Source organism: Ursus americanus, chromosome 26 (genome assembly GCF_024610735.1).
Source record: "Ursus americanus isolate L20-20 chromosome 26, mUrsAme1.1.p, whole genome shotgun sequence".
NCBI classification, from domain to species: Eukaryota; Metazoa; Chordata; class Mammalia; order Carnivora; family Ursidae; genus Ursus; species Ursus americanus.
The window spans coordinates 21,819,046-21,844,049 of NC_142152.1; the positions used below are offsets into that span (position 1 = coordinate 21,819,046).

At 52.7% G+C, this 25,004-nt stretch overlaps 1 protein-coding gene across 2 annotated transcripts in view; it reads left to right on the forward strand.

Annotated features, from left to right (window-relative positions):
• The first annotated feature begins 310 nt into the window (after window positions 1–310).
• Window positions 311–25,004, forward strand: part of TMEM63C (transmembrane protein 63C) — a 67,654-nt gene continuing 42,960 nt past the window's right edge. For both annotated transcript variants that reach the window (XM_087856147.1, XM_045807749.2), the window contains exons 1-2: window positions 311–393; window positions 14,321–14,463. The gene's annotated coding sequence lies outside the window, so the exon portion shown is untranslated. The remainder of the gene's footprint in view (window positions 394–14,320; window positions 14,464–25,004) is intronic.

The following is a 25,004-nucleotide window of genomic DNA, read 5'->3' on the forward strand; positions in this document are numbered from 1 at the left end:
CAAGCCTCAGAGGAGAGCTTGGGGTAGGAGTGAGGTGGTAGGGTGGGCAGAGAGCAGCAAGACAGCTGCCGAGGCCCAGGGCATCAGAGGGAGCTGGAGCCATTGCTGCAAGGGACCGGCAGCCTTGTGCGTTTGCGATGGTAATTTGCAGATGGTTCCTGGTAGCGACAGGGTCTCTGAGGCGGAGCCTGGGCCTTTGTATCTGATAATCCAGCCTGGGTTCCCCGGTGGGTCAGAGCAGCCTTGGGGCGGAGCCAAGGTTGGCTCCAACCGGGGAGGAGCCGGGATGCCGCTCCCGCGGTGATGCAGAGGGGAATTTGCTGACAGTCCCTTGCCAGGTGGGGCTGGCTTCACCAGGCCCGCGAGGAGGACCCGCTGGCTGTCTCCTCCCAGGTAAGGAGCGTGTTGCCTGTCACCGTCTCCCGAAGGCCGGAGCACCCCGCCTGGGTCTGGGCCGTGACGCCCAGGGCGCAGATGTGGTGAGCACGCGGGTGCTTGAGCCAGGACTGATCTGGCCGGGAGAAGGGGCCCAGAATCCGGGTCCTGGACAGGGGAGGGGGTGGGGAGGGACTGCTTGTTCTATGCTTTCCGGGACCTCGGACTGGGAGGGGTGGGGGTGGGGGAGACTGCGCCACACTCCCTTGCCACGCTGGCTGGCTGCCGGCCTGGACCCAGGGAAGGGTGGAATGGGCTGCCCACCAGGGAGGGCCCTGGCTTGGTCGACCGTCTTCCCTGGGGTGGGGGGAGGGGGGCGGGAGGCTCCCTCCACCCCACCCCCACCCGCCGCCTGCTTGACAGCCAGGTGGGGTTGCCTCTCTGGACCACCCCCACCCAGGGATTCCCCGGGTCTGTGCCGCCCACTCGCCGGGCTGGGCTGGGAGGGGTGTGCGCTTCCCCCTCCCTCCCCAGTCTACTTCACCGTTATGAGTTATGACAGCGTCACTGCTGCTGGCTGCCGGGTGGGGGTCTCATTCTGTGCTAGTGGGCTGGGCTCCTGGGCGCCCAGGGCTAGAGGATGCCACCTTTTCTCATATGCTTTCAAAGAAAGGTTCTTGCCTCCATCCCCCTCTTGGCCTTGAGAGAGAAACTTCGGATTTGGGTGATGGACCTGGGGAAACTGAGGCCCAGGGGTGCTGTGGCTTCACCAAGGTCACGTGGCAGGTCCTACAGAGCTGTCCTCCCGGTGACTTCCTTGACCATATGATGCTCTCTGGAGGGGCAGGGGGCAGTCTTGCTCTCTAGACCTCTAGTCCAATTTGGGGTGAACCACCCCACTGCGGGGCCGTCTTTCCCCATCCCCTAGAATGGAGGAGGTTACAACTTCTGCATGGGCTCTCAGGTGTTATGGGTGTGAACACTGCAAGGAAAAGAATTGTCTGGGGACGGGAGAAAACCGTTCATGAAAAATGCTCATCTGAGCAGAGGGGACGGTGGGCCTCTACTCCTCTTTGTGGGTTCAGGGCGAGAGGGAGAGTTGGCTTCTGGGAGAGGAAGGCCCAAGGGGGCACCCAGTTCCGAGCTTCAGTCTCTGTACCCGCCTTGATGAAAGCCAACTGCAAGTTCCCAGGCTGCTGTGGGAAGTGCAGGGGACAAGGAGATGGACTTCTGCTTTGACGGCCTGTATCTCACTGGAGAAGAGGCCGGGAACCATGTTGGGGAGACGGCCTTGTGTCGCCGCCAGTCTGTGGTGCAGCAGCTCACCCTTGCTCTCTCCCCAACTCCTGTCCCCAGGAGAAATGGACTACTGTTGGATCTGTGGCTCTCGGAGGTGAACTCTTCCCGAATTCACCTTGTCCTCCTTCTGTCCGAAGCAGACGCCTTTCTCTGGAGGGAAATTGAGGTAGGGAGAGAGCTATATTTTATTGCAGGGCTAGAGCCAGCCAGCGCCATGGTGCAGGCAAGGAAACTGAGGCACAGAGGGTGCCGTGAGTTGATCCAGGTCTCTCACCTACACACAGGTCACTACTTCCTGGCCCACCACAGGGCTGTGGATGAGGCCCCTTCCTCTCTCCTCTCGGTCCACAGCCCCCGGCCCTGGTAGGGTGAGGCCTTGAGTGCCTCCTGAGGGGTGGCGGGGGCTGTCGGTGAGAAGGGATGTCTCCAGCATTTTCTCCTCCTTTATGAGATGTTTTCAAGTTAGAAAGAAAGAAGCAGCTAGAAGAGGGGAGCCAAAGGCACTCGGTTACCTTCCTGTTATGCTCGCACAGGGGACACATGGTTTCTGTGGGGCTCTCAGGGGCAAGTGCTCCTCTCCCTGTTGCTGGGTGCTGGCAGTTGTGACCACAGCTGGGAGAGGACCCACGGGCTGGTGCCTTCAGTTACCCTTCTTAAGCATGGCAGGATGGCAGTTTCTGCCCAGCCCAGTCTTATTCGGAGTGAAAGGGAGTTACGTCGTGCCTGGCGCGTGAGGTGGGGCTCTTCGGACACACCCCCTGAGCACGGAGCCCCTGAAGCTGGACCCTGGTGATTCTGCAGGATGGCTTGGGCTGTCTGAGGGTCACCAGTAATCACTGGGGTGACCTGTGGGAAGGGATGGGGCTCCCAGTAAACCAGATCAGAACCAGCTGCCCCTGGGGTGACAGACAATACAATGCCAGAGAGAGAAGAGGACCCACCAGGTGTCCAGCCTCTCTGCTGGGATGCCCAGACGGTCCCTTCCAGCCCTTCTCCAGGAGGAAGGCCACTGCCCCGTGGTCCTGGGAAGCTGGTGGTGTGTCCCTCCCGGACAGCAGAGCCAGGGTCGGGCTGCAGAGAGGCTCCTGGCTTGTGGGAGAGGAACCTTGGCGGAGGAGTGGGGCACCTGGTTCTGGACCAGAGTCCCTGTTGGCGGGCACCCTGCCCTTGGTTTTCCTACCTGACAGCTGGGTGTGCAAACACCTTCCCCGGTTGGGTCAAAAGGCTTTGGAAACATGTCACGCATTCATTACAGATGGTAAGTGTTATTCCTGGAGACTGTGGTGTAGGTCGAAGCCGTCTGTTTCCAGCTTCCTTGGCGACAGTGTGGCTGTTCATCTATGGAGGATGCCCTCTCCCCTGCAGCCAGTCTGGGGCACCCCTCCAAGGTTTGGAAGGCAGGCCGTCCCTCCCCAGCACACCTCAGGTTGTGTTTTGGCCCCCGAGGGCTTCCGGGCCCTCGCGTTGGCTGTCCTCTCCACTGCCTGTCGGAGCCCTGGGACACTCTCTCTCCTCTGGTTCTTCCTGGGAAGCAGCTGGTGGAAGAACCCTGCAGATAATGGGCATAAAGGGCTGGGAGCTCTTTGCACACAGTGTCCAGGGTGCAGGAGTCCATGGGGCCTTCAGGGCCTCCGGCAGGCTCACTCTGGGAACGGCTGTAATGAAAATGCTCTGAGGAAGTGAGATCAGCAGCTTTGAAGCACTGTTTAAAGCACTTTAAAGCCCTGAGGCAGGGCCCCGTGTCCTCTCCTGTTTGCCCTGGGAGAACCATGGTTTTCCTGGGTTCCTCACCCATCAGCACGGGTGATGTGGACCTGACTCCGCATTCGTTCCATGAGTTGGCTGGTGCAACTTGTGCAAAACAGGGTTCCAGGGGGAGCTGGGATGAGAACCTGGCAGCTCATGAGGTACCGTGTGTCCTTGTCATAGACCTATCTAGACTGCCCTGGGCAAACTGAGGCAGCTCTTGTGAAGACCACCTGTGGTCCCATGTTTCTGGGCAGGGAATGCGACCAAGCTGCTGTCTTACTTCCCAGCACCTTGGGGCTTCTGGAACATGCAGAGGCAGGGAGGCGGGGGTGGGGGGATGCCCGCAGTCACCCCTTGCCTCCTCCTGGAGATTCAGATTGTTCCAAAAGGGACCTGAAGCCTGAACCTGCTTGCAAAACCAGGATCCACGTGTCCTGGGCTCCCAAGGTCTGTCTTTCCCACCCTTCCACCCTGCTGTTCAGCACGAGCCCTCTTAAGACAAGATCAACTGGTCTTCTCAGAATTGGGCCCAGCCAGAGGGACACTGGCCTCAGGCCATGGGATCCTGTCAAAAGAGAAGGGCATCCTGAGGTCTTTGGAGATACAGATGGGCAAGACGTGCCTGTGGCCACTTGGCTGGGGATATGGCCGTGGGCTGGGCTTTGATGTGGGGGCCTCAGCACCTCAGGTGTCCGAGTGGCCATGATTGGACCCTAGGCGGGAAATACTAGAGGGCAAATGAGCCCCGTGGGGACACCGACTGGGCTGTGTTGGGGGGCATGGGAGCATGAGGGACAAGGTACACGCAGACACCTTGTCTGGGGGCACTTGGGAGCTGAGTTTCCACCTGCTTCCTTATATGCTCGCTTCGCTTTTACCTACGAGTCTTCCGTTCCCACCCTGGTGAAATAATCGCCTGGGGGGCCAGCCGGAGGGCGAGGGGCAGAAAGCAGGAAGGCGCACGTGCCTGCGTGTGCTTAGGGACCAGGAGCCCCCTTTCCATGAGCTCCCCCTTTACCTGCTCAGTGGCGGGCTGTCCAAGATCACTGGGTGGGCTGGCCACGTTTTGGTGGCAGTGGCCGACCAACAGTGTGGATGGCTTCTGGCAGGGTTTGAACTGAGCTGTTCCCTCCAAAAGAGCTGGCAGATGGGGAGGTCTCAGAACCGGAGGGGGTGTGTGGGGCGTGGGGGATGCGCGTGGGGGATGTCTGTCCTTCAGTAGGACTGGAGCCCTTCTGGGCTGGAATCTCATGTGCCCAGACCCGCACACTAGGCCAGGCTTTGGGGAGAGCTGCTCAGGTAGGGGGACCACAGCCTGAACCATGTCCCTGCCCTGAGGCCCTGGTGCCACTGAGTGACCTCACATTCCTTGTGGTTCCTTTTAATCCCCTGCACACCCCGGGGAAGGGGCAGAGCAGGTGTGAGTAGCCCACTTGATAGATGGGAACGCTGAGGCTCAGAGAGGCTTTAATGGCCACAGCTGCACACACACACACACACACACACACACACACACACACACACACACACGTAGCCACCAAAGCAGCCGAACCCAAAGCAGCTCTGGGCCTGTCTGACTGCCGTGGAGTGTCCCTGCTCCCCAGAGCACAGCTGACACATCTGCCACTCACCTGCTCTCGCCGCTGCCCGTGGTTTTGCTGAAGTGGCTTAAGACAAAAGGACTTGGAAGTGAAGGTCGCGCGTGTCTCCCCTTTCCCTCCACTCTGGGCCGGGTGCCCAGAGCCGGGCACTGCTGAAGGACAGCAGGGAATATGGAAGGCAGGATTCCCACCCCACCCTCACCGCAGGCCCCAGGACACACTGCAGGCTTGATCGCAGGGCCTGAGCTAGGCAGGGGGAGGAGATTCGGTGCAGGGGCCCTGGCTTCATGCTTCATGGAGGGTCTCCCCAGACTCCTGGCCTGGGCACCTGCCTGGAACAGCCAGAATGGAGGGGACGGGCACAATGGCTTGGACTCACAGAGCTGCAAAGTGGAGGACGTGGAGGGGCCCAAGTCCCAGCACACTCCTGTGGGTCTGGGGCAGAAGGCCAGGCCCGGTGGCCTGATCAGTCCCCAGAGACAGAGGAGGGAGAGAGATGGGGAGGGGCAGGCTCTCTGACCTACGCCTGTTCCAGGGAGTGGGTATCACAGCGATTTGCCTGCTTATCAGGTGAGTCATCTTTGAGCCCATCTCTGACCTGGTCACTTCTTACTGGCTCCCCAGAGTCTGCCATTGGAGACTGAGCTAGGATTAAACCCAATTACCTTTTCTAGCCTGGCCTCCTGCTTCCTTCCCGCTTCCCACACACTCTGCTCTGGCTCAGGGGCTCTTCCTGCATGGGATGGGGGGTGGCTCAGATCACCTTGAAGATGTTACAAACTACACACCCTGGGCTTCTCTACCCTTCCTCCCCACTCATGCTCACCCCTCAGCTCAGCTAAGAACCACCACTCTGGCAAATCAAACATGCCTGAACTAGTTTGACCCACCCCCTCTTCCCAACCCAGTCCTTCTGTCATCCCCATCTTCTTTCGGTCAGATCCTCCCATGCCACCTCCTCCGTGAAGCCTTCCCTGGATCCCAGCCAGGGGAGGTCTCGTAGCCTTTAATGCACTTGTCCCATTAGAGTCTGTCTCTTGTGCTAGACAGTGAGCTCATCCTTCCATTTGTCAAGCGTTCATTGAGTGCCAGTCACACACATGCCCTCTGCTAACTGTGGGGAGGGGACAGGTAGGCAAGTCAACTGACCATGGCAACAGCTGCAGAAATGGTAGAATAATGGCGGGATGAAGTGCCAGGGGACGTTTTGGCAATGACATTCAAAGCTGAAAATGTACATACTTTATGGCCAACAGTTGCGCGTCTAGGTGTCTAATTACCCCGAGACACTCACGCGTGTGCGGGAGGAGACAGTTCCAAGGATATCTAGGGCAGTAGTGCTGGAAGCATGAAAGAGGTCTCCACGTCGGTATCTGCAGCGTCCACAGTGTGCAGCAGATACCTGAAAACGTGATCTTACACAGCAGTTAAAACACACGGAATTGGGGAATTTTATGTTTTGTAACTTACACCTCAAGAAACACACACGCTATCTATATTAACTAAACTAAATCTCAAACAATATTTCAAGAAATAGGAAATTGCAGAATAATACCATTCATGAACATTTAATTTCAGCGGAAATCCCAAACAAAACTGTTTGTGATTTCTGGATACAAACATGTGGCAGTAGCTTCCAGATTCACACTTGTGGTCTTGGCAGGAGAAGGACGAGCTGGCGCTGGTGGATAGAAGGAAGGACTTTTAATTTGTCAGTAATGCTTCTTTTAACAAAATAGATCGAGGCAAAAATGACAGAATGTTAACATGGGTCAATTCCATTGGTTTTATTCTTTTAATTTTTTGTGTTTTAAAGTTTTCAAAATTATGGGGCACCTGGGTGGCTCTATCAGTTAAGCATCTGCCTTCGGCTCAGCTCATGATTCCGGGGCCTGGGCTTGAGCCCCTCATTGGCTCCCCGCTCAGCAGGGAGTCTGCTTCTCTCTCTTTCCCTCTGCCCCTCCCCTCGCTTGTGTGCTCTCTCTCTCAAATAAATAAATAAAATCTTAAAAAAAAAAAAGCTTTAAAAATTAAGGGCACCTGACTGGCTCAGTCAATGGGGCATCAACTCTTGATCTTGGGGTTGTGAGTTTGAGCCCCACATTGGGTGTAGAGAGTACTTAAAAATAAAATCTTAAAATTTTTTCAAAATTAAAAAAAAAATGTAATCTTGAATGTCAGAGGAAAGGCGTCGACTTTTCCCAGGGAAGCCAGGAAAGGTTCCAAGAGGAGGTGACAGCTGGGCGTTGAAGACAGGGTGGGAGTTGTTGGGTGTTCCTGGGTGTGGGGACTTGTGAAAGGGAGATGCCGGATGTTCAAGGCCAGGGCATATGTGCAGGGGCTCTCTGCACTTTTTAAATGTTTTCTGAATGCCCCTCCCTCGCTACCCTCCTCGTCCCCGTCCCTGATGCCAGCTCCTCTGTCTCTGGGCTGTGCACATGGTGAGTAGGCTCCTGTTTGAACAGCATGGGTCAATGGATGATTTTTTAAGGTCTAAGTAATCTAATGGGGGTTGGGGGAGGAATGAGCCAAATATGTAAAATTGAACATTAGAACAGGGAAACAGCCACTGATACTGAAAAAAGAGAAAGAATTCTTAGAGGATACTGTGCTTGACCACATGTAAATTCAGTTGAAAATCAGCTGAAACTGATAGTTTTCTGAGAAGACATAAATCACCAGTTTGAGCCCTGAAGAACTAACTAGAAAGCCTGAATGGACCAATAATCATGAGAGAAACTGAGTTTTCATAAAACTCCACCCCCAAAAACCTGAGGTTTAGCCAACTTTGAATTTTTATAAACCTTCAAGGAAAGGATAATTCTGTTTTTAAAAAAATATTTATTTTGAGAGAGAGAGGGAGAGAGAGAGAATCCCAAGCAGACTCCATGCCCAGCACGGAGCCCGATGCGGGGCTTGATCCCATGACCCTGAGGTCACGACCGGAGCCAAAATCAAGAGTCGGATGCTTAACTGACTGAGCCACCCAGATGCCCCTAATTACATGTTTTTTAAGCTGCACCAACCAGACCTGGTCATAGAGAAGGAAAGATCCACAATTACTCCATGAAGCCCCCACAACACTGACAAAGAGCACCAAAGAGAAAAATCACTGAAAATATATCAAATTTATGAATATTGGTGCAAAATTCACAAATTAATAGCAACAAATGGAATCACAGAGCGTTATGTTTAAAAAACCAATACACCACAAGCAAGTGGGACTATCTTGAACAAAGTAATAGGTCAAAAGAGGTGAAAACTCACATAAACAGCCCCATAAATGCTAAAAATGGCTTAAAGGCATTTGGTAAAGTTCAACACATGTTCCTGATTGTATCTCCTTTTTTAAAAATGTTTTTATCATTTTATTTTCTTGCATCATGATAGTATACTTTTTAATCCCCATCCCCTATTTCACCCATCCCTCCACCCACCTCCGCTACGCTAACCATCAGTTTGTTCTCTAGTTAAGCGTCTGTTCCTTGGTTTGTCCCTCTCTCTCTCTTTTTCCTTTGTTCGTTTTGTTTCTTTAAATTCCACATATGAGTGAGATCATATGGTATTTGTCTTTCTCTGACTTGTTTCGCTTAGGATTATACTCTCTAGCTCCATCCACGTCGTTGCAAATGGCAAGATTTCATGCTTTTTTATGGTGGAATAATATTCCATTGTTGTATATACCACATCGTCTGTATCCCTTCGTCCATGGGTGACACTTGGGCTGCTTGCATAGCTTGGCTATTGCTGCTATAAACAAAGGGGTGCATGTATCCCTTTGAATTAGTGTTTTTGGTTTTTTGTGGGTAAATACCCAGTAGTGCAATTACTAGGTTGTAGGGCAGTTCTATTGTTAATTTTTTGAAGAACCTTTATACTGTTTTCCACAGAGACTGCACCAGTTTGCATTCCCACCAACAGTGCGTGAGTGTTCCTTTTTGTTCACATCCTCACCAACACTGTGTTGATTTTAACCATTCTGACAGGTGGGAGGTGATAGCTCATTGTAGTTTTGATTTGCATTTCCCTGTTGAATGATATTGAGTGTCTTTTCGCGTGTCTGTTGGCCATCTGGATGTCTTCTTTAGAAAAATGTCTGTTCATGACTTCTACCCATTTTTAAATTGGATTAGTTGGTTTTGGGGTGTTGAGTTTTATAAGTTCTTTATATATTTTGGATACTAACCCTTTATCAGATATGTCATTTGCAAATATCTTCTCCATTCAGTAGGCTGCCTTTTAGTTTTGTTTCCTTCGTTGTGCAAAAACTTTTTATTTTTGATGTAGTCGTCATAGTTAATTTTTGCTTGTATTTCCCTTGCCTCAGGAGACATATCTAGAAAAATATTGCTGCAGCTGATGTCAGAGAGATTATTGCTTGTGCTCTCTTCTAGGATTTTTATGGTTTCAGGTCTCACATTTAGGTCTTTAATCCATTGTGAATTTATTTTTGTGTATGGTATAAGAAAGTGGTCCAGTTTCATTCTTCTGCATGTTGCTCTCCAGTTTTCCCAACACCATTTGTTGAAGAGACTGTCTTTTTCCCATTGTGTATTCATTCCTCCTTTGTCGAAGATTAGTTGACCTTATACTTTTGGGTTTATGTCTGGGTTTTCCATTCTATTCCATTGATCTATGTGTCTCTTTTTGTGCCAATACCATACTGTTTTGATTACTACCACTTTGTGATATAACTTGAAATCTGATATTCCAGCTTTTCTTTTCTTTTTCAAGATGGCTTTGACTACTCAAGGTCTCCATTTTAACTCTTATTTAATAGGAATAGATGGATATTGCTTAACATAATTTTATGCATGTGTGTGTATGTGTGTGTACAGATATACATGTATATACATGTATTATAAGGTCAACTAATCTTCGACAAAGGAGGAATGAATACACAATGGGAAAAAGACAGTCTCTTCAAGAAATGGTGCTGGGAAAACTGGACAGGTATATCCATGTATATCTGTACACACACACAAGGGAAAAATGACCACTCTTACCTTAAACCTTCTTTAACACTCTTCTAGAAGTACACTCCAATACAAATTTTGAAGGCAGAAGTTATAAAGGGAGGCCAATTTATCCGTGAAAGTTGTAGACCATAAGCGAGATTACCTGGAGAAAAAAAGAACAAGGTCATCCACTGAAAAACTGTAAGAAATAATAAAAGAATATAGTAAGACGACTGCTAATAAATATTAAAATGGTATTTATGACATATAAACTTTAGCCTCTTAGAAAATATAATGGAAGGAGACATTTACAGTAGCAGTCAGCGCGCTAAACGTCACTGGAAGTCAGTCTAACCGGAGGTGGAAAGAACCGGTCTCACTACTGCCCTTGACTTCCGGTTCCCCAGCACTCAGAAGAGGGCCTGACATTGGTACTATTTGTCAAATGGTGAAACTGGCTCACAGATCAAGGGAACAGAACCGTGTATCTAGACAGAGACCCAAGCACATCTGGGAGACAGTGGCGATCACAGTCCTTGTCGCCATGCGGGGGTCCCCGCGTGCCAGGCTCTGTGGGACGCCCCCCACCGGGAGCCGAGCGCAGGACCCACCCTGGAGACCCGGTCTGTGCGCGCTTGCGAAGAGCGTGTGTTCCGCAGCCCTTGCGTGGGGTGTCCCGCATCTGTGTGCTGGGACCAGTTGCTCGATGGTGTTGAAGATATTCAAGTCCTCTCTGTCCTTCATTGATCTTTTGTCTGGTGGTTCTACCCATTACTGAAAGTGGTTTATTAAAACCCCCTCTTCTGTTGAGTTACTTTTCCTCCCTTCAATTCTGTGTCATATAGTTAGGTGCTCTGCTGTTAGGTGCGCGTATCTTTATAATTATCGTCTCTTCCTGGAGAATTGACCTTTTTATCATTATGGAATAGCCTTCTTTGTGTCCTGTGGCCATTTTGGACTTCGCGTCTACTCTGTCTGGGGCGGGTGTGGCCACCCCTGCTCTCTTTGGTTCCCATTTACATGCAATATCTTCTCCCATCCTTTTGCTTACCGCCTATATGTGTCTTCACAGCTCACTCTGGTGAGTCTCTTACAGACAGCCCCTTACCCCAAATAACTCCCTTAATCCTCACCATAGATGGTGTTCCTTTTATTACCATTTTTAGAGGAGGAAACCAAGGTGCAGGAAGGTCAGGTAACTTTTCTTAGATCCAGGGAAGCTGGAATTTGAACCAGCACTTGACTCAGAGGTCATGCTCTTTGTGTCCATCCTACTACATAGTTAAATTGAGATCTTGAATTTAGAGGGAGGGTGGTGGGGTGGAAGGAGGGAATAGATTATTCCTACATGACTTTGGGGCAACTCTCTAGCCCTTTGGGAGAAAAATAAAGCTGGGCCCTACTCTACTCCTTACACCAAAATATAGTCTAGAAAAAAAAAAGATTAAAATGAAGAAAGAAAGAAAACCCGGAACAGTACTAGTGGAAAACAGAGGCAAATATCCTTCAGATGCTCTAGTAAGAAATACTTTTGACTATAGAAAAATATGAAATTTCTGTAAGCCAAAGATGATATAAATAAAATAAAAAAGAGAACTATGACGGTTAGCAATACACGTGACAAAAAGTTGATTAATTGCTTTAGTTTAGAAAAAACTCTTAAAAATCACCATCGCGCAGCATCAGGGGAATACAGATCCAAACCACAATGAGATACCACCTCACCCCAGTCAGAATGGCTAAAATTAACCACTCAGGAAATGACAGATGTTGGCAAGGATGCGGAGAAAGGGGATCCCTCTTACACTGTTGGTGGGAATGCAGGCTGGTGCAGGCACGCCGGAAAACAGTTTGGGGGTTCCTCAAAAACTTAAAAATAGAGCTGCCCTGCGACCCAGCAATTGCACTACTAGGTATTTATGCAAAGGATACAAAAATAGTGATTCAAAGGGGCACATGCACCCCGTTTATAGCAGGATTGTCCGTAGTAGCCAAACTATGGAAAGAGCCCAGATGTCCATCAACAGATGAATGGATAAAGAAGATGTGGTGTATGGATACAATGGAATACTACTCAGTCATCAAAAATGCAATCTTGCCATTTACAACAACGTGGATGGAACTAGAGGGTATTATGCTAAGCGAAATAAGTCAGAGAAAGACAAATATCATATGATTTCATTCATATGTGGAATTTAAGAAACAAAACAGATAAACATAGGGGAAGGGAAGGAAAAATAAAGTAAGATAAAAACAGAGAGGGAGGCAAACCATAAGAGATGCTGAACTCTGAGGGTAGCTGGAGGGGAGAGGGGTAGGGGAATGGGTTAATTGGGTGATGGGCATTAAGGAGTTTCACTTGATGTAATGAACACTGGGTATTACATGCAATTGATAAATCACTAAATTCTACCCCTGAAACTAATAATACACTATATGTGAGCTAAATTAAATTTAAATTAAAAAAAAAGATCCTTTAAAAAATCAGTAAGGTAAATTGGAGAGGACATAGGCAGTTCACAGAAAAATAAGTGCAAAGGTCAATCAGTCAATAAACATGAAAATAATGTCTGCCTTTTCTGATAATTCCAGAGTGACACACGGAAACAAGAGATCATTTTTCCACACTCATATTGGCGAAGTTTAAAGGTTCGGTAACACATGGTGTTGTTGAGGGTGGAGGGCAGCAGGCCCTCTTGTGCATGGCTGGGCAGTTCAAACGGGTTCATCCTCTTTGGAAGACAATTTGGAAACATCTCTCGGAATTTGAGATCTACCCAACCGTCGACTCCTGAGTCTTTGTCCTGCTGCTAACCTCACACATAGGCACAAAGATAATCCAAGGTGTCTTTTGCAGGAGAAAGGTAGAAACTACCTAAACATCCATCCACAGGAATAGATGCCCATAAATTACAGATATTAAATTTTTCAGTGGAACACACGAGCTGCCACGAAAGTGAAGGGTCTGTCTGCGCTGGTTTGCAGAGCTGTGTGATGCTTGCTAACTAACAAGACTAACTAACTAACAAGTGTGCCGGCAATATGTTCCCAGCTGGGTTTAGAATAAAGATGCAGGTGTAGATATGTATTTGTCAATATTTATGGGAAAATGTTTGCAGAAAAGTTACACAGGAAATGAGGCTGTGTTCAGGAGTGGGACAGAGGTTTAGGGGAACAAGGGGACTTTTCACTGTGCGTTATTCTGAATGCTTTTTTTTCCCGATAAGCATGTTATTTTCAGAATTTAAAAAGAATAATTAAGAAGAAAGCAATTAGAAAGGGAGAATACTATTTAAGGGCCTCACCCTGAACTTTCTTTTTAAATTTCTCAGTGGGCTCCCCTCCTCTTACTTTTGTAATTTTCAGTCTGGAAGGGCCAAAGCGATAGTCTTCTTCATCTCGGCCCCAAGGAAGTGAGGCCTAGAGAGGTTTCAGCAGCTGCCGGGGGCCCCTGGCTGGTCTGTCTGCAGAGACAAGCCTGCTGTGATGCTGCTTGCGGGAAAGGGACCAATGACCCTTTATGCGTGTGATCAAAGCTTCATCCCTAGTCATGGCCCTTTTCTGGCACGTAGTCCAGCGAGCCTTATTTCGTGTGCATCCATGTGGAGAACCTGTTAAAATGCACATCCCCAGCACCTTCCTGGAGATTCTGATTCAGTGGGCTAGGGTAGGGCCCCTAAACCTGCATTTTAGCCAGCCCCCCCAAATGATGCTGAAGTCCTACTTGGAGTCCCTGCTGGCAGTGTCTGGGTATCTAGGCTGAACCCCCCCCACGTGGGAAAGTGGGGTGCCCCCAAGTCACCAGGAGGGAAGTGGCAGAGCAGACCTAGGTGCTTGGACTTTTATTTTTAATTTTGTTTTCTTTTAAGATTTTATATTTATTTGTCAGAGAGAGAAAGCACAAGCAGGAAGAGTGGCAGGTAGAGGGAGAAGCAGGCTCCCTGCTGAGCAAGGAACCCCCTGCAGGACTCGATCCCAGGACCCTGGGATCATGACCTGAGCCTAAGGCAGGTGCTTAACCAACTGAGCCACCCAGGCATCCCAGTGTTTGGACTTTTAGTGCAGTGCTCCCTCCGTGGGCTCCCTCCCCTCAGGCTCGTGCTCACCTAGGATGAAGGCTGGCTCCCCAGTTCACCCACCCCAGGATGGGCAGCTGGATGCAGAGATAGGGGACAGACTGGGGGTCATCTGGAGTGCCCCTCCTGCCATGAGGACTCTCCTGAGGCAGGCCTCCTGGAGAGATGCTGACGACCATGTTGGGCTTGGCCGCTTGGCTGGGTGAGGAGCCGTGGGGAGGCTGGGGAGATCTGAGAGTGCTTTGTTGTCCCTGTGCCACAGAGCCTTGGAGGAGCCAGCTTCATGGTCAGGAACCGAGCAGGGACAAGACTGGGCCACTCAGAAGCACCTGAGGACTGATCAGGAGGAGGGAGGGCCCGTGACCACCCATTGGCCTGAGCCACACAACTCACCTGCTGGTCCAGGTAGGCGCTCTTACCACCGTCCCACCCCGCAGTGCTGAGACCCTAGCCCCAGCAACTCTGTCGGCCTTAGGAAGTGTGGCCACCCCATTGCCCGTGCCCTGTGGCTCTCCAGCCACTGCTTGGATGAAGGCTTCTCCCTAAGCCCTCCTAAACCCACAACCTGATGGGGGGGGCGGTGCAGGAAAGCCCAGTCCTCTCTCCAAAGGACACTGTCCCAGGTGACCTTGGCTCCCAAAGCCTGGGAAGGGGGCCAAAGACTACTCTGGCTGTGGTCAGGATGTCCCCTGCCCCGCAGAAACGCCCCCAGGCTGAGCAGTTAGCTGGGTCCCATATGGCTCCTGGCTAGCTGAGCCCAGTCTGGGACAGGCCCAGACGCAGCCAGATGCAGCCCTCTCAGCAGTGCCCTGCCTCTCGACACTTGTTCCTCAGGAAGGGATTATGACAGATGGTATCTTCGTAGGCTCTTAGAGCTGGTAGGGATCTTAGTGATAGATCCAACCTCAGTCTCTTTTTACGTCTCAAGCATTAACTTACATCAGTAGTGCTGTTGCCAGTGTCGTAGCTGAACGTCTCAGAGGAACCAGCTATAATTTCATTAGAACAGCGTAGGAGTCTCAGGGAGCCCTTCCCGGGTTCAGCTGCCTCTTCCCTGCCCGGCCGCAGCCAGTCTCTCCTCCTACTCACCCCCTCACCTTTCCTCTCTTTCCACCTATCCAGTGACTCCTAGCAACTCATCCCTGTCGGGACACTGGTGGTCATCAGACATCCCAATCTAGAAGGCGTTAAAGCCAAGTTAGCATCGCAGTGAGGCTTTCTTCCCAATTTAAGTAAGTTAATAAAATCAAGAAAGGATTGCGTGGTCAAGGCAGGCTCTTACAGGAATAAGATAATCTCTATTTGAGAGTCTCTAAGATCTCTTTGCCGCCAAAGAAGTTATCCTGTGTGGACTCTTGGCCAAGAACGTTGTGACTGTTGCCATTATCAACAGAAGCGATCGATCGTAGATATAGTTCTTTTCTGTGCAGATCAAAGTGCTTGATGCCACATCTCCCTCCTAATTGCCTGGTCCAGCCTGAAAGAGCCTCCAGGGCAAGGAGTCCTAGTCAGAGGCAGGATCTCCCTCCGGCCATGCCCACCGCCCCAGCCCATGCAGGACCCTTGTCCCTCCAGTTCCAATCACTGTGAGAGGCAGCATCGAATTGTGAAGAATGTAGGCTCAGGAGCAAGGAGGGTTCAGGTCCCAGTCCACCACCTACTAGCCTTGCCGTCTCTGTGGACGTCAGTCTTTTCATCTGTAGAATGGGGATAGCAACAGTACCCCACGGGGGCTGTGACAATTAAAGCTCATATCTGCAAAGCACTCAGAACAACCTCCAGCAGTCAGTGAGTGCTTCGCACACGCTCGCTCCGGTCATGACAAAAGCCACACGCTGCTTCTGAAGCAGGGCAATCCTCTTGCTGCCCTGCTCCAGAATCATCCATGGCTCCCCATTGCCCATTCAGTGACTATGTCTAACCTGTCCTTTAAGGGCCTCAAAAGCAGAAGCTTTATCATTTTCTTTGCACATAATAAGGAATCAGTAGTGTTTGCTGAGAGACAGGGTTTCCACCCTCAAGGTGGGCGAACTGAGTCCCTAAGTAAGGAACCGGAGTGCAGCCACAGACAGCCCCACAGCTCAGGGCTTGATCCAGGCTCTTCTGCGTCCCCAGCATGCCCCAGCCTGAGCAGCCCTGGATGCGGGTTTGGTTTCCCTTGGATCTGCTGGGGCCTCGCATTCAGGGAGCACCGTTTGGACTCAGCCCTCCAGGTACACATCAGAGTAAGGAGAGGACGCCCAGCACAGGCCAGAGCCGACAGCGACCACGGTTATAACTCCCATTCTTGGATGAGTTCAAGCCAGGCAGACATGACGTGCTTGTCCTCACTCATTACCAGGAGGTGACCAGAACCTCTGCTCCCGAAGCTTGGGTGGGAAGCCCGAGGCCAGCAGAGACCACCCGTGGTCTGGCACCCTGGACAGCGAGCCTAGCCCGCCCCACACCCTGCAGCTCCGCTGTCTCCCTAGCAGAAGAGAGGCCTGTGCCACAGAGGGGGAGGCACTGGGTTGGAGTAGGACAGACCCATGTCCAAAACCAGGCTCCTCACCGGGCAGGGAGACCTTGGCCATGTCAGTTAGCGTCTCTGAGTCTCCATTTTGCCATCTGTAAAATGGGAGAATAAAACCCACTCCATAGGGTTGATGAGAGACCAAAATGGACCAACGTGCCCAGGGCACCTGTCCAGTGCCTGTGCGGGTGGGCTGGGCGCATGGTGACTTGTGGTTATTCTGTTCCATCCATCAGAGGAGCTCTTCCAAGCTGCGGGGGTGGGGTGGGCAGCTGCCTCAATCCTGCGAGCCTTTCGCTTTCCTTGGTGAAAATTTCCTCGCTTGGCGTCCGCTCCAAGATGAAGGGAAGTGGTGGTGTCTTTGGCAAGGGTGGGGAGGAGGAACAGTCCAAGTCTGCCCAGACTCCTGGCAGGGGCGCGAGGCTCAGTGGGGAAGAAGCAGAGCTCTGTGTGGTTTTCGCAGAGATTTTCCGCTCTGGTGCTGCCAAGCTCGGGAAGCTGGGAGTGGAGTGACAGGGAAGGAACACACTAGACCATGCTGCTTCATGCGGGGTGCTATGTCTTTCTTTATTCATGCAAGAAATGAATGAATTTGTTGGGATTCCAGGCACTAGGCGAAGCACTGGGATATTCAGCCACAAGACGGACAGACACAGGCCCTGCCCTCATGGGGCCTTTATTCTCATGGGGGTGAGGGCCGACAGTGAACAGCATACTCTATGGACAAAGGGTGATAGGGGATCAATGCAGGGGGAAACAGAGAAGGAGAGGGGGACTGGGAGCGCCTGGGGAGTTTCATTATTATATAGGTCATCAGGACAGGCCTCACCAAAAGGTGACATTCGAGTCACCCCTGACAAGCCCGTGAGCTCAGAATCAGGGCCGGGTGCCTTCCATGAGCTCCCCAGATAGGAGCTAAATCTAGAAACCCTTCTAGTACCAGCCAGGTAACATCATGCCCTTCCTCTGAAGCCTTCAATAGTTCCCTATTGCCCACACAATTAAGTACAGATCATTCAATCTGAGATTCAGGACCTTCCTGTTATCTCACCAGACCCTGCTCATGCCAGTTCTGTAGCCACACCAGTCTGCCTGGCATTTCTGGAATATTCCACTCTCTACTTCCCTCCATCACTCATCTGTCCCCTTTGCCCAAACTGCCCCTGTCCCCACTGGTTTCTGTTAGCCTGCCACCTTTCTGAAGCCTTCCCTGCCCCGGGGGAGCTGTGGTCCCTGAGCCCCATTACCCTGGCTTTTATCTTTCTCATTCTGTGGCCCTTGGGTATGTGCACTGCTTTCCCTGTGTGATCCTTCCATGTGGCTGGAAGTACCCTGGGCAGGGCCGGGGGCTCTTACACCTCCAGCAGGTAGAGGGCTCAGCAAACATTGGCTGACTTGAGTGTGGCCAAGCTCACAGGCCCCCAGCAATACTGGGACAAGTTGGGGAAGGGTGGCCCACTCACACAAAGAAGGCAGAAAGGGGGAGGCCAGGGGTGCCTGGGTGGCTCAGTCGGTTAAGCATCTGCTTTCGGCTCATGTCGTGATCCCAGGGTTCTGGGATTGAGTCCTGCCTCAGGCTCCCTGTTCAGCAGGGATTCTGCTTCTCCCTCTTCCTGCCACTCCCCCTGCTTGTTCTCTCTCTCTCCCTCTCTGTCAAATAAATAAATAAAATCTTAAAAAAAACAAAACAAAACGGAGGAGGCCAGCAGGAAAGGAGAGAGAGGGGACCAAGACATAGGTAAGACAGGATGGAGGAACTAGTGAAGAAAGGGGACAGAGATCCCCACCGTGTTTTTTCCAGAGAGATAGACCATCAGAGACAGAAGGATGTGTCTCTTCCTCCCCAGAAATAGCTGCTACTCCCTTCAGCATCCCAGACCAGTGCTTCCTTGTGTCCAACTAGAATACCTCTTGCTGCAGCTTGCGCTCATTTTCTTTGGTTCTGTCCTCTGGATTCAGGGAGCTATATGAGCCCTCATTCAGCATGGATCAGAGTGGCTTTCTTGACCCCCCATCCAAGAGGCAGGAGCAAGGTCCTGATGAGGCTGGCCCTTGGCCTGGGACTTTACGCTCTAGTTGAGGAGGCCAGGACCTTTAGAGCTTCCCAGAGATTGCTTGGGGACCAGAGTATGGGGGCTGCCCTAAGTCATGAAGGCTGTGCCTCAGCCCCTCTCCAGCGCTGTCCTTTAGCACAATCAGATCTGTAACCAGAAATCCCCCACTACCACAGCGCTGTGATTCTCAGGCCACTCTGCTCTGGGCCCTGTCTGCCCCCTGGGCCCTGTGAAGCCATGTGAGCCAGCCCCGCAGCCTCTGCCATCTGGCTCCCACCCGTCGCTGGAGCAGCTGCGCCCCGGCCCCTCCCTCCGTCTCTCCCTGACTCCCCCGGAGGCAGCCAGCCTGGCTCCTGCCCTATTTAGACAGATGGGGACAGAGCTGGGTGTCCCTCCCATCTCTGCTGCCCCGAAGGGTGGCATGTTTCCACCTGGGACCCAGACTGTCTCAGGGGAAAGCCTTTACGTAGTCCAAGCCCACCTCCCTCTCCACGTGGTCTCCTCCGGGAATGTCGTGCCCTTGGCCTCCCTGTGGCCCCAACTCCTAACTCCAGGTTGGAGGCCCCACATGCCCCTGAGGAGAGGTATGCGGCTGCTGGACTCCAGTCTCTTCAGCGACAGTAGTTCCCATCTTGAGTTGTGAGGATGAAAGAGCTCGTGCTTACGGGCTCTCGGCACAGCACCTGGCAGTAAGCCCTCGGTTCATGTGACTCCCGCCCTCCAGCTTTGCCTTGGCTGGCACCACCTCCAGGCATCCTTTCCGGATTGTCCAGGGCCCCTCCGCTGGGCTCCCAGAACCCCTTCGCCAGGCCTCTGGAGTGCCCTTATGCAGACCTGTCACGGCTCCATTGGGGTCTGTGGACCCACTAGAATCGAGTGCTTTGACCATAAGCACCTTGAGTGCGAGGACTAGAGTCTGGCCTGTTATTTCGCTGAATGAATGATTTCATGAGGGATAGGTGGGCAGCTGGGAGAGACAGACTGAGAGGATAGGATCGAGCCTGCAAGGCCTGACTTTTCCAGGGCCTGTCCTAAAAGACCAGGATGCCCACACTGAGGCCTGGGGGAGGGGGAGGAGGATGAAGACAGCCCCCATCCCCTGTTCCGTGGTCTAATGAGGTGATCCTTGAAGTGAGGCCCCATCCAGCAGTGTCGGCCTCAGTCGGAAACTTGAGGACCCAGCCCAGACCTGCCATATCAGAAACCCAGGGAAGGGGGCAGCATCTGTGGCAGAACAGATCCTCCAGTGATACCGATGCCCTGGAGTTTGAGAACCACTGTCATGTGTCCAAGTGACTCAGATTCCCAGGAGGTCAAGTCTCAGGGGTCTCTGCTCTGCAGAAGGCTTCAAGAAAGCTGTCAGGCTAGGACCCCAGGGCATAGCTGGCCCCACACCCCTGAGCTGGAGACCCCTTGGCTAACAGGCTAGGTGCCATGGAGAACGCCGTCCCCATAGACCTCCCCTTTCTCAAGTGGCTCCAGACCGGAACAGGGTGTTGCCCCAACCTGGGCCTGACGCTCGTCCTTCCCCACTGCCATGGGCCAGCATCTCCTCGAGGCCAACTCCTGTAGCAAAATTCAGGACAGGCTTACGGAATGTTCGGGCTAAGAAAGACCCTAGGGATCATTGGCTGCATACATGCGTGTTCACATACATACACATACACACACACACACACACACACACACACACACACACACACACGCAGGCCTGGCAGGCGAGAAGCCTCAGATCCTGCAGGGAGAAGAGTCCCCAAGGCCAGGGCTGCCCGGTCGTCCTCTCCGGGTCGCGCCCTCCTCCCGCGGTTCTCCCATGGGGCCACCTTTCAGCTCGGTCTGGCTTTGTTTTGTTTGAATCAGTTAGGTAGGCACAGTACAAAACTCAGAAAGTGAGAAAGTCAGTCTTCCTCCCCTGCTCCAGCTTCTAGTTTCCCTCCCCGAAGGCAAACCCCTTGTCGAGACTTTCTTGGGTCTCCTTCCGGAGGTGAGGCAGGCGTGTAGGAGGCAGCGTTGTCTGTGTGCCGTCCACATCTCGCTTTCCTCCCTGCATAGAGCGTCTGTTGCCCTTTACTGCTGGCCCGCTTTCCTGTTTCCGCGGTGCTCCCACCTGACGCAGCGCTCACTGAGGCCAGGTCCGTCTGCCGCTGATCCTTCCTCCCCGTTGCCTAGTCCAGGGCCAGCACAGAGCAGGCGTTCAGTTACGGCTGGTTCCAGCTACCGTCAGCCAATCAACAGCTGGTGGGGGCCGCGTGGGCTGGGGCTCAGCGTCCTGGCGGCAGAGCCTTGGGTCTCTCTGTCTCGCCAGCATGTGGCACCGTCCGCCAGAGCCCGTCCTGGCGAGCAGAAGGCACTGAGGGGGATGACCCCCCACAGTGTCCTCCAGCCTGTGTGCTCCCGCTGCCGGGCCCCTTCCTCCCGCTTTGACTGGGGCTAGTTCAGGGATCCATCCAGCTGCCTCTCCCCTCCTGGGCCCTCCGCTCTCAGTCCACTGGGGACTCCGGCAGGGAAATCCAGCAGGGAAGAGGCTGGGGAGAGAGCAACATTCTGGCCCCACGATGAGGATGATGACGAGCCTTTGCCCAGTCTTTGCCTGCTAAAGGCTCAGTCCCACTTGTTACCACGGAGACGAGAATCATGGCAACATTTCAGGGTTGAGCTGAAGCCTGCAGCTTTACCTGCTTGTGGTGGGGATGTGTTTGCTCCACAACACTCAGAAAAGAGATGGGCCACTTTTTTTTTTTTTAATCAAGTTGGAACTGGCCGCTCAGCCCGAGATTTCACCGTGCCCTCTATCTACTGATTGAGCCAAATTCCAGAGGGAAATGAAGGGGGGGGCTGCCCCGCCCTGTGAGATTGGAAGCCAGGAAAATACTTGGCAGTGGCAACCTGTGCTCATCTGTGGGGGGGGAACTTAGGTCAGAGCGTTTGTGGGCGCCCCTCCAGCGAAAGCCTCTGAGATGGAGCTCGGGGCGTGGGGGTGGGGTGGGAGTCAGGTGAGGCCCACGCCAGCCCACTGCCAGTCATTCCTTCCTTCCACAAACACTGGTAAAGCACCAAGCTCTGACCAGCACAGCAGAGACAATATGAAGCAAACATAGCCATCACGGAGCTTTGTATCCACTGGGGGAGTCGGCCATTTGGTGTGTTATCCCATCAATCAACATCAAACAAGGAAAATAATAGTTTACTGAACTGAGCCATTGCTATGTAGTAGACACTGTTCTAAGTGAATTGGTTCGTATAATCCTGACACCCACCCAATAAGGGGGATGTTACAGATAAGAAAACTGAGGCACAGGGAAACTAAGATACTTGCCCAAAGACATGGAGCTTGTAAATGGCAGAGACAGGATTGGGGTCCCTAGGGATCCGTACCTAAATGTCATGCTATCTCTGTCTCCCAGGATACTCTGAGGCATGGAATGTGGGGGCTTGACCTGGTCTGGAGGTCTTCCCTAAGGAAGCAAAAATCGAGCTTAGATTAACTAGGGGAGAAGGAGTTAACTAGTGGGATGGAGGAACACTCCAGGTAGAAGGACCAGCATATGCAAAGGCCCTGTGGTGGCAAGAGAGAAGGTGGCATGCTCCGGGCATTGAGGGAAGGAGGGAGGAGGCCAGGGGATGAAAGAAGGGGAGAGCTGAGTAAGATGGAGCTGGAGTGGTAGGCAGGCCTTGTTGGCCAAGTTAAGAAGAGTGACATAGAGCCCTTCCAGCTGATTCCACCACAACCTGCAGGACAACGCAGCCTCACCTTCTCCAGGAAGGCTCACTGGATGCTTGAGACAGGGCTCGGGGTCCTGCTGCAGAAGCAGAGCCTCTCACATACTCTGTGTTGTTTGCCTCTTAGCCATGGCCTTTGTCACTCCCTTCTAGATGGAGGTTTGAGGGAGAGACACATCTTGTTCTCCCTAGCACCCACTCCCTGGTAGAGAGCTCAGGAAAGGGTGATGGAGGCCTACGGGGCTTGAGGGGAGGAAGGGGCTGCTGAGGATGGGGTGCTGGGGGAAGGCTGCCTGGAGGAAGCAGAGTTGAGCTGGGCCGGGCAGTGGAGGGAGCATTCTTCCTAGGGCAGGATCGGAAGGCCTTTCCACAAAGGAGAGGAATGGAGGAAGCCGAGAAAGCCAAGGCCTTTGAGGGGACAAGGAGCCTCTCATCTGCTAGGGCTGAGTGTTCTTACAGGGACACGGGGGAGGTAAGACTGGAGGGATCCCTGGGGCCAAGAGGGCCTTCCTCTGGAGCAGGCCGGGAGCCGGGAGCTCAGGTGTCAGAAGGAGCAGAGCCAGGAGAAAGTCAGAAATAGACTCCTGGAGCCCTGAGTTCACATTCCGCCACCTGCAAGCCAGGGATCAGGGATCCCCTACAGCGTTTGGCATGATTGCCTCTTGCGGCCCCCCCACCCCCCCACCCCCAGGAGCCAGCGACGGGACATCGATCTGCTGCCAAGAATGCCTTCCTCTCCTCAACACTGCTGGTTGGCAGAACACAGCCCGAGCCCACGAGGATGCCTCCTCGTCCTTTCCACCTTGCAAATCTATGTGCGGTGCATTTCACTGATGGCACCTGACCTGTAGTCACAGCCCCAGCTGCAAGCGAGTGTTGGACTTGTCGTGTTTCACTTTCCAGCTTGTAGAAGGCACATCCATTAGAAGGAGGTGGAACGGGTGCTGAAGGCCATTGGCCGCACCTAACACGTGATCTGATAGATTTGTTTAGCCAGATGATGCGTTAAGAACCCTGGCGAGGTGCCTGCATGTAGGACTCTCTCAGTAGATGTTCGCTATTATAATGGGGCTGGGGCCCGAGCGAGCGCCGCCTGGCCCTGCCCACAGAGAGAGCGGGGGGCAAGTGCCGTGCTCTGTGCGGTGCTGGGCACAGCGCTGAATGTCCTTCTGCCGCTCCCAGCCGCCGGCTGCCTGATTATGTTGGTGGACCTGACGGCAAGGTGGAACCCCAGCCCGCTCACCCCATCCTGGGCCTTCAGAGGTGGCTGAGGGGGGAAGACTGTCCTAGGAAAAGGATAGCAAAGGCGATAACCAACGTTTATGGTGCTCACGGTTTCTACAAGCGTCTCCCCGTACTCTCTCCTTTGACTGTCATAGCCACCCTGGGGTAGGCAGAACAGACATGATTCTGTCCATATTTTTTTTTAGAAGTGTTTTTTTAAGATTTTACTTATTATTTGAGAGAAAGAAAGTGAGAGAAAGAGAGCGAGCCTGAGCAGGGGGGGAGGTAGAGGGAGAGGGAGAAGCAGATTCCCCACTGAGCAGGGAGCCCAAAGCAGAACTTGATCCCAGGACCCTGGGATCATGACCTGAGCTGAAGGCAGACACTTAAGCGACCGGGCCACCCAGGCACCCCTGATTATATCCATTTTATGGAAGAGAAAACTGAGTAGCAGTAGGTTAAATTGCAGTTAATAGAGCCAGATCGCACCCATTTTCCTGACCCCAAATCATACATGTTCCCTCTACTTCATGCTGTGACTTGGGAAGCAAGACCTGGTAACCCAGAATGTGCTGGGGGGGCGGCAAAATGAGTGACTCATGCTATGCAAATCACATTATTTCCTGCCCTGAGTATGGCCCTGGGGGCAGGACCATCTGTCTGTCTTTGAGGACTCCTGCATGCTGGTCATTGTGGGAGAACCACAGTGACGGGAGCTGCCATCAAGGGACCTGTGGAGTTGTCGGGGAACTGGCTGGAAAAGCAACAGAGTACCAGGCAGTGATCGCACAGGGCAGCTGTCTAAGAGGGTGGAGACAAGGTGCAGACCAGGCTGCTCAATGGAGGCTGCGAGGCTTTGGGAAGTAGGATTTGAGCTGGACCCCGGGGCTGTAAAGGCCCCAGCCAGCCCTGGGGCGGGGCAAGTGGCACAGCTCAGGGAGACACAGGGACGGGACAGACGGCAGGCCTGCTGCCCCGTGAAGTGGCCAGGCCTGTGACCTCAGGCACAGGGAGAAACGCAGTAGTTCGAGGATTCATGTGAAGGGGTGGTGTGGCCTCCGCAGACCTCCAACCAACCTTCCCCAGATTCCGATCGAGCGGAGGGCGAGGGGAGATCTCCTGATAGCAGGATGCAAGGACCCCCGTCCTGAGCTGCCGCTGTGGCAGGATTTAAGGGGCACTGAGCTACCGCCCTGTATGGCCACATCTCCTCATCCTCCTTCCTTTCAGGAGGAGTCACAAAGCCTTTTAGACCTGCAAGAATGCCTTATCTAGATGCAGATAAGCCTGGGAACCCCAAGCTGGTGTTTCTCTATCTTGGCTGGACCTAAAAATGGACAGAACGTTCTCATTCTTAAAGTCTGGAGTGGGGTGTGAGTATCTGGGTCTATGAAACACCTTTCCGGGGATTCCGGTGTCTCCCGCTCCCCAGCCCC